Below are 7,996 nucleotides of genomic sequence, written 5' to 3'. Positions count from 1 at the left end.
AATCATGATATGCCTTAATGCTTATTTGTAGAGATATTGCGATTGGCAGAAATCGGTTATTTTAGCTACACGCAGTATTTTTTATCATAGTTTATACTGTTAGCGAGACATCTCAAACCAGTGTTGAACGTGGAGTAAAACTTCTGATTCACCTTGTCTCGTCACAGAACCTTGTGCCTCATATTTTAAGCTCAGGTTATGTGCCCCAGGACCTCACACCTGCTTATCGACCATGAGCCGCAAATTGCAATAACATTATAGCATCATTCGTACTCTACTTCGGCTAAAATTTGCTCTTTCATAGCATTATCAATCAGGTAATTGACTTCTAAATCATCTGCCTGCCCATCCTTCTCTTTTAAGATTAATTATTAACTCAAGTTCAATAATTTCGCTTCTGTTCACTGTAAGTGTATGTGCATTGTGCAATGAGGGACTACCACTTTCTAGTAGTACTATTAGCTAGTAGCTACTTCAGCAAGCGAGAATGTAAGTTTTCAAAGCACCTGAAATCTGAATGCCTTGCGCCACACTTTCAGCCATCTAGTCCCAAATTAAAGTATCGGCCCTTAGAGCACTGTATAATCGCTCTTTTACCTAGATTATTTTGGTTTGAAATGACCTAATGAAATTTTGAACATGATCCCATGAATTGCAAACTCGACTACACTCTGTGACTCTATAAAATCGCAGAGTGTATATTTTGATACACTGACTGTTATATCTCTGCGTTAATTGCTTGACGGGGTTTTTAGTATACTAATACATTGTTGTTCAATACACCGCAGTGACCGCGTGTGTTAGACTGGAATGTTTATTAGACTTCCTATCACCTAGACATACTTTTTGAGAAGTCACGTGGGCGGGGCGCCGATATCACGTGACATAACTATGAGGGGACTGCACAAAATCGCGCTCCTTATATGGTTTAAATACCCGTTACACACTACACTGGTTGACATCCTTAATTTATACGCTACACGTACTGTATCGTATTGATAATTCACATATTAACTTACCTTGTTTACTTTAGTGTGCTTCATAGAATCTTCCATCATCCGTCATCGGAGTCACTGACCACCCGGACACCGAGGTTGCTGCCTTAATTCCGCTCAATCCAGTAACAAGTTTCCATTTCTACAGCTGTGCCACTGGGGGCTCGTCCGGGAATTATTTCTCGATTGTTGTAAGCATTTCTTTAAAGTGCAGGGGATTTTCGATAGTATGCATGTTTGGTACGGTGGGGCTGCAAACGAATTGTCGTAGCGCGTTTGGTTGCGCTGACTGCTAAATATTATACATTTCTTCAGAGTGTAGTAGGAATAAATGCCTTTTGTAGTGTAGTAGGAATAAATGCCTTGGGAATAAATGCCTTTTGGCCATTTCGGAGTGTCTCGGAGAACTGGATGTTGACATCATTTGGGCACTTGCCGTGCAGCACTTTCCACATGTGGATGATGGTATATCTTTCTCCCCTCCGTTGCAATAATATCAAATTTAAGGCCTTCTCTGCCATTAGTTTAGATGCTGCAGGCCATATTCTATTCTCGTTGTGAACGTGCGCTGAATAGTGAATACCTTCCAGTTGTTGGACGTAGGCACTCGTGATGAGAGATTAGTAAAGGGTCAGCATAGTGACTCAGTTCATCGTTTTAAACGAACTCGGAACCCAGGCAGAAACTTTACGAGCACGTTCGGCTATAATAATGGTAAGGGTGGTAACGTGGGGACTCTAAGATATGTCAGCTGAAACCATCTGCATCACCCGTACCCCTCGGGAGGGTTAAGGGTATAACGTGTTGTCATCTGAGACTTGGGTTAGGATGGCAAATGGGTGGTCTAGCAAGGTGATTTGAGGACAATGTTTATGGACAAGTAGCTCCAATTTATCCTCACGAAGTGCCATGTTGTTTCATTTTGCCCACTCAACGACACAGTTGAGATCATGCTGTAATATCTCAGCATCTGCTAGACTATAGATGTGCTGTAGAATTTATTTTCTCTAATTAATTTCTAAAATTGTGATTTAGTGTTCGTCTCCTTAAATAAATATATGTTTATGTCTTATCAATAAAACATCTTTTCTATATAGGATGGTTACAAAAACTGCATTCTACACAGAGGAAAACAAGTTGACTTGCCTATGCTTCGGCTATATGTCAAATGACCTAGATGTACAGTTCAGAGAGAATGCTAGACTGGGAGTTAAAGTTATACTCCCTTCTCTCACAAAAAAGTATCAGCTGCTGCTGCACGCTACGATCACTCATTTGCTGTGAGAGCTGGAAGAATCTGGAATGTTCTCCCCAAAATTGTCAATACTCAAAGGACTTTGACAAGCTTCAAGACATCTCTTGGAAACTTCCTAGACACCGTTCCAGACAAGCCCCCTACTCCTGGATACAGTGCAGAAAACTCTAACTCGATAATAGACTGGTACAGTCAAGGAGGTGGTCCGCAAATTGCGTGAAGATGCCCTGCACTTCTAAACCTCTCAATAGGCTTAACCAATAGGTAGGTTCACATGATAATAATTACTTTTCAAGTTCAGACGATCGTACAATCACGGTAGAATAGTACAGAGAATACATTGTATACTTGTTAGTTTTTATGTTTTTATCATGTTCTATAAGTCAGTTTCTTTAATCTACGATCTGCTCTGTAAAAATTGCTTACAGCAATAATATATATTGTAGATAGCTGCTAATATTTAAGCTAATATATTTGCTGAAATTATCATAAACAATTTTCCAGGGACAAACGAAAATCAACAGTTCGTGTCATGGCAGAGAATATTTCCTGATTAATTTTGCTGTGAGTTACTAATTTATAATGCGTTACCTGCCGTCTTATTACTAGGATCTGATGATCACAATTGAAAACGTCTGATATGGGAATTGATATGATAAGAATTTTGAAAATTTAAATTAAATGCATTTCAGTGATAATTTATATTAAACAAAAATTGCGGTGGTTCTTGTAATTTTGATCTTTAATCCAATAGGTTAATAACTTCTTTTTCAGTTCACAGTTGGAATATGAGCAGACTACATGTGCCTGATAATCCTGATTCCTACATCCGTAACTTCAAGGAGGTTTCAAATGGGATCGGAGCAACGTGTACACTGTACGTCTGTGTGGCAATGAAAATGTGGCAATTGTATAATTAAAAATTACTATTCGTAAAAACAAAAAGTTATTTATAGACAACAAGATTTTGTTCAAAATTTAAAACAAACTTTTGGGGATTCAATAGAATAGAAATTAAATGGTTTTGTCAATTTTTAGACCTTTTATTTATTTCACACAGTGTATGATAATTTTAACAATTTTTAAATCTGCACTTTCTGGCTGTATTATTTCATGGATTTGATCGTAATATAATTATATTTTGTATAATATAACTGTAAATAAAGCAGGTATTTGGAAGAGATGATAATATGCTTTTAAGTGTTTATTATATTTTACTGCATTAAGATTGTTCCATATACAACTGCTTTTTACCGAGTGGAGTTATACCCAGATTTTGATTTTGATTGCTTAAATTCTTTAAACTTTTTTACGTTCTAGTTAATAGGTTATTATTATTGTGAATTTTGCTTGAAAGTTTGTAATTCTGAAATGTTGTATAAGCACTTAATTTATTAACGAAGAATTCAAATCTAACATAGCGTGTTTTCCTTCGTGTCTAAATGCAATATGTGCAATGATTCAATTCGACAGGACTGCACTCCACTCCATCTAATACCCTTTTGATCCGCAAGGTGAACTTAAAATAACAGCTTTCCTTAAATGGACGACTACGTGACCTTCATTAAAATGTTGTCTAGATGGAAGGAGGATCGAGAAATTTTCAATTTTAACGCTCCCAGCTGGCCATGCGCGGCTCTTTTACACGTGCTAGATGACCATTTTGTGTAAAGAAAGTACAAATCGTCATCAATTTGAAAAGACGCGCATCACAATGCGCGTGATGAGAGTATTTATCTCAATCCGTCGACGATCGTTGCTCTGCTTCGCAGAGCAACGATCTCGACGGATTGACATCGTCAATCAAGTTATAACATGCAATTGCAATCGATTTGTGATAAAAGGTCCCACCTACACTTGTAGCGCGATGCACTACTGGGTTGCGCGCGCATCAAATAATGCTTCTCGCATCAAATAATGCTTCTCGCAACCTTCGGTAGATCGGCGAGATGCACCACTGTGCCTCACCGAGCTGCGAAGGATTGACATCGTAAATCAACACCTACACTCATGCATGGTGTATGCACGCTAATATAATTTTTAGAAACTTGCATAACTAGCTCTCAGCTCTGCCTAGCCAGGAGTAATTAATAGTATTTTTATATAGTCACATCAAAAGTATTCATGGTAGCTTTCATTAAATTTTCTTTTATTGCCATGTTTTACAATTTTAGATAAAACCCCGAATTTGCTTGTCATACGTTGTGTGATCCGCCGCGCACGAGTGAAACGACCGTGGGGGTCACGACGTGATACAAGAATTTGCTTTATCTAGAGCCCGTTTGCAGTGGTACTCAAGAAATTAACAACATATTTCAAGAAAACAACAAATTTTTATTTAAATCAATTATAGCAACAATTTGAAAAACTTTAAAGTTCTTCTATTACTACGGGTATGGTGTCTTGAGTTATTGACTTGTTAAGTAGATTAAGATTAGTAAACCTGCACTTGCATTGTATTTATAAAAACTAGAAATTAGGCTTCACGGTAAAATGGAGAAGCAGGCTGATCTTGGAGAGAGCAGACCGTAAAGTTTACGCACCCACCAGGGCTACCTATCTACTTGACCATTGTTAATGATCTGGCCCGGCGCGCGCTACTTCGTAGCTCGTGCCGTCGGGCCATTTCGAGAAGAAAGCGGCGCGCGCTACTTCGAAGAAATTTAGACGAGTAACATCCGTCAACCTATCTACCCCAGTTGTTCTTTTTGGTTTATCAGCTTGTATTGTTATATTTATGGACCCCAAGTCACCACACTAAGAAGGAGTATGTTAAAAAATAATAAGTTAAGTTAATATCATCATCAGTGGCGTAACGAAAGGCACTGCTGACCCCGCTGTGCAGGGGGGCACCGTCTTAGGGGGGCGCCAAATCGTCGTTTGAATGTGGGACAATTTCGAAAACTTAACTAAAGTACTAGCAAAACTGCGCGTTTTGCTTTAGATACACACTTTTTTAGAGATTTTACCGGCGTATTCTTTCAAATCACCTAATTTGTTCAATTTTAGGGAGGGGCACCAAAAGGGGAGGGGGCGCCAACAGGGGGCGCTTTTTTTCGGCAGGGGGGCGCCAACAGGCAACGTTACGCCACTGATCATCATATCAGTTTAAAACAGTAAAAGTTAAGTTGAGGATTGAATTTCCTAGTTAATTTAATGGTTCAAACGTTTGGGAATATAATAATGTTGGTATTTGTATCTGCTGCAGCAATAATATCGATATGTCATTTGTCTAGAAAATTTTCGCCACTTCAATAGATATTGGGTCGGCAATTTGGTGAGTGAGTGATGAACTGGTTTGGTCTGTGACTGAGTGAGGGGCGATGTGAAAGTTGTGGTAAGTCCAGGTGTTATTATTGTTGATGGATTGGGATCCCAGGATGATACTTTTACAGCGTAATTTAACCAAAGATACAGAAGTAGTGAGGATTTCCCCATTCTCATTTAGAATCCGTTTATGTATGCTATTCCACAATTTGGAGGCTATATAAAGAAACGTGTTGGTTTTTCTTGGGAGGATTATGACATTGATTGTATCACGTTTTGATGAGTCTATAGTACAATACAACGAGTATGGAGTGCGAAATTTCATAATTCGAAATATCTCAGATATACTGTGGTATTTGTACAAGTTTTGAACAGTAAGCAATTTTAGTCGATTAAAAATGGGCTTGGTGTGCTCTTTTTCAAAAAAAGCAGCTCCTAACCTCTGTTTTGTATAAACTATAAGGTCTGGCTCGTGCACAAGTGGCATGTTTGTCGAGGTATGCATTTAGGTCTCCAAAAAGGATTCTTATACAACGTTTCTGAGTTATGAACAGCTTATCGAGCCCCAAACACTTATTCCGTAAGCAAGATGTGATTCCAATAATGCAGAGTATATTTTTTGGTAGTGTTCCCCTGGAACTGAATGTTTAATCCTGTTAAGTGCTCCTGTAGTGGATCTAATTTTTTTTCTTAGATATTCTATATGTGGGCCCCAGCTAAGTTTTTCATCAATTACTACACCAAGAAATTTGGTGTTGCTAACCTTGACAATTTTGTGTACATTTATAAATATTCCTTGTGATTTGTCATATTCATTGGCATACGGTCTAACCCTGGCGTAGGTTTCATCAGATTCGTATCAGTTAAACAAAAATTCAGTTAAACAAAAATTCAATTTTATGCCATTTATTACAGAGTAAACAAGTTTACAATAAATCAATTTGATATTTAAAGGAATCCTAATTCAATGTGTAGTATGGTTGTCACTCTTTAAATAGATTAGATATAGGTTGACGGGGCAAAGGGGTGTGCGTGCTGTTCGCTATTGCTCACACCAAACAGCAACCTAGTAAATGTTTTGTATGGACACCGGTCTCCATCACGATACAAAATTAGGATTGTAGAATTTATTGTATAACTTTTAGTGCAGTGGAGGAAGCGGTGTGGTGCATTAATAGAGTGACAGCCTACTGATTTAGAGTTGTTTTTAACTGAGCATAATGGGTATATTTTTGGACCTAAAGGCTTTACTATGGCAACTTTAAAATTGGTTCTTTTAATCATTTATTAAATATCACTTAAAAAATATATAAATCTGGAATCTGTTCACACTGTGAACCAGTCGTATAAAAAAACCTCTTAAATCAAATATTTAAAACGTCTCAATAATGGAATGCAGGTAGAAAATGTATGTAGCAGCATTTAGACATATTTATATGTAAGAGATTACTTCTCATGAATTTGCATACGAAATCAAGAACTTTATTGGCCTTCAAGTATGTTGATTCTTTGGACGGTCCTGAAGTATCCAACCTATCAATTATTTGAGCATTGTGCCTAGTGTATCGGGTGCCCTCTGGACGGCATAGGACTATATAATAAGTAGGGAGCGAAACTGGAATTATGCGATTCACTATTTTATAGAAGGTCATAAGATTGTTAAATAAATAAACTAACAAGTTTATGAGGTGATCAACCAATTAATAAATCCCACAAGATGACTAAATCCCACAGCTGTTGTCGGGTTGATCACATGATTGTCACCAGACTCTTGAATGAGTTAGGGCCTTGAAATTTTGGGAATCAAATAGGTTTCTAATTCAGAACATGCATAAATTTCAAACTGTAAACTGTGCTTAGCAGCAGCTCCATATATTCCACTAGAATTCTGGAAGAAAAATGAATGAGCTAAATAAACAGGTTCTTGGTGAAGTTTTGACTTGAAATTTTTAACAAAATTTCAGAGCATCATAACACTTGTTAAAGTCTAAACAAAAGTAAATATTTTGGGGATACTCTGTACCTGAATGTTCAGTATTCTAAACTGCAACTGTAGGACTCCTTATGACCCACGGCAACATTCTAGTTAAATTATATAACAGCCAACATTTCCAATCAGATACACGTCAGTTATTAAATTTATAAGAGAGCTCATTTGGACTTATAAAACGGAATTATAATACAATTCCATTCTATAAGTCTCCAGTTGGGTTTGAGATGTTTTGTACTTTTATTGTCATTTCGTTTTTAGCCTATTAATATTATGGATGATTTCAAATAGAACTTATTTGAATTCAAATTTTCCATATTTTAAATTTGTTACACACCGTACTAGCTTGTTTTTAAATGGTTCTACCTCTAATAGTTAATAGTATATCATGCTGTTGTATTGATTGCAATGATGTTTTTAAAGGTCTTGAAAATAGAAATTGTAAACTTTTATTAATTGACTATTGTAACAAATTATAACGATATCCTT

General features: G+C 37.0%; 1 long non-coding RNA gene across 1 annotated transcript; it reads left to right on the top strand.

Moving 5' to 3' along the window:
• The first annotated feature begins 2,235 nt into the window (after window positions 1-2,235).
• LOC134811910 (uncharacterized) lies at window positions 2,236-3,526 on the top strand. Its single transcript, XR_010159872.1, has 3 exons — window positions 2,236-2,514; window positions 2,755-2,814; window positions 3,025-3,526. It is a non-coding gene; the product is annotated as an uncharacterized LOC134811910 (long non-coding RNA).
• Window positions 3,527-7,996: the final 4,470 nt, after the last annotated feature.

This window comes from Bolinopsis microptera, chromosome 2 (genome assembly GCF_026151205.1).
Source record: "Bolinopsis microptera isolate Bmic1 chromosome 2, MBARI_Bmic_1.0, whole genome shotgun sequence".
Taxonomy (NCBI): domain Eukaryota; kingdom Metazoa; phylum Ctenophora; class Tentaculata; order Lobata; family Bolinopsidae; genus Bolinopsis; species Bolinopsis microptera.
The sequence above is the reverse complement of the archived record's forward strand: the minus strand, read 5'-3'. Positions and strand labels throughout refer to the sequence as shown.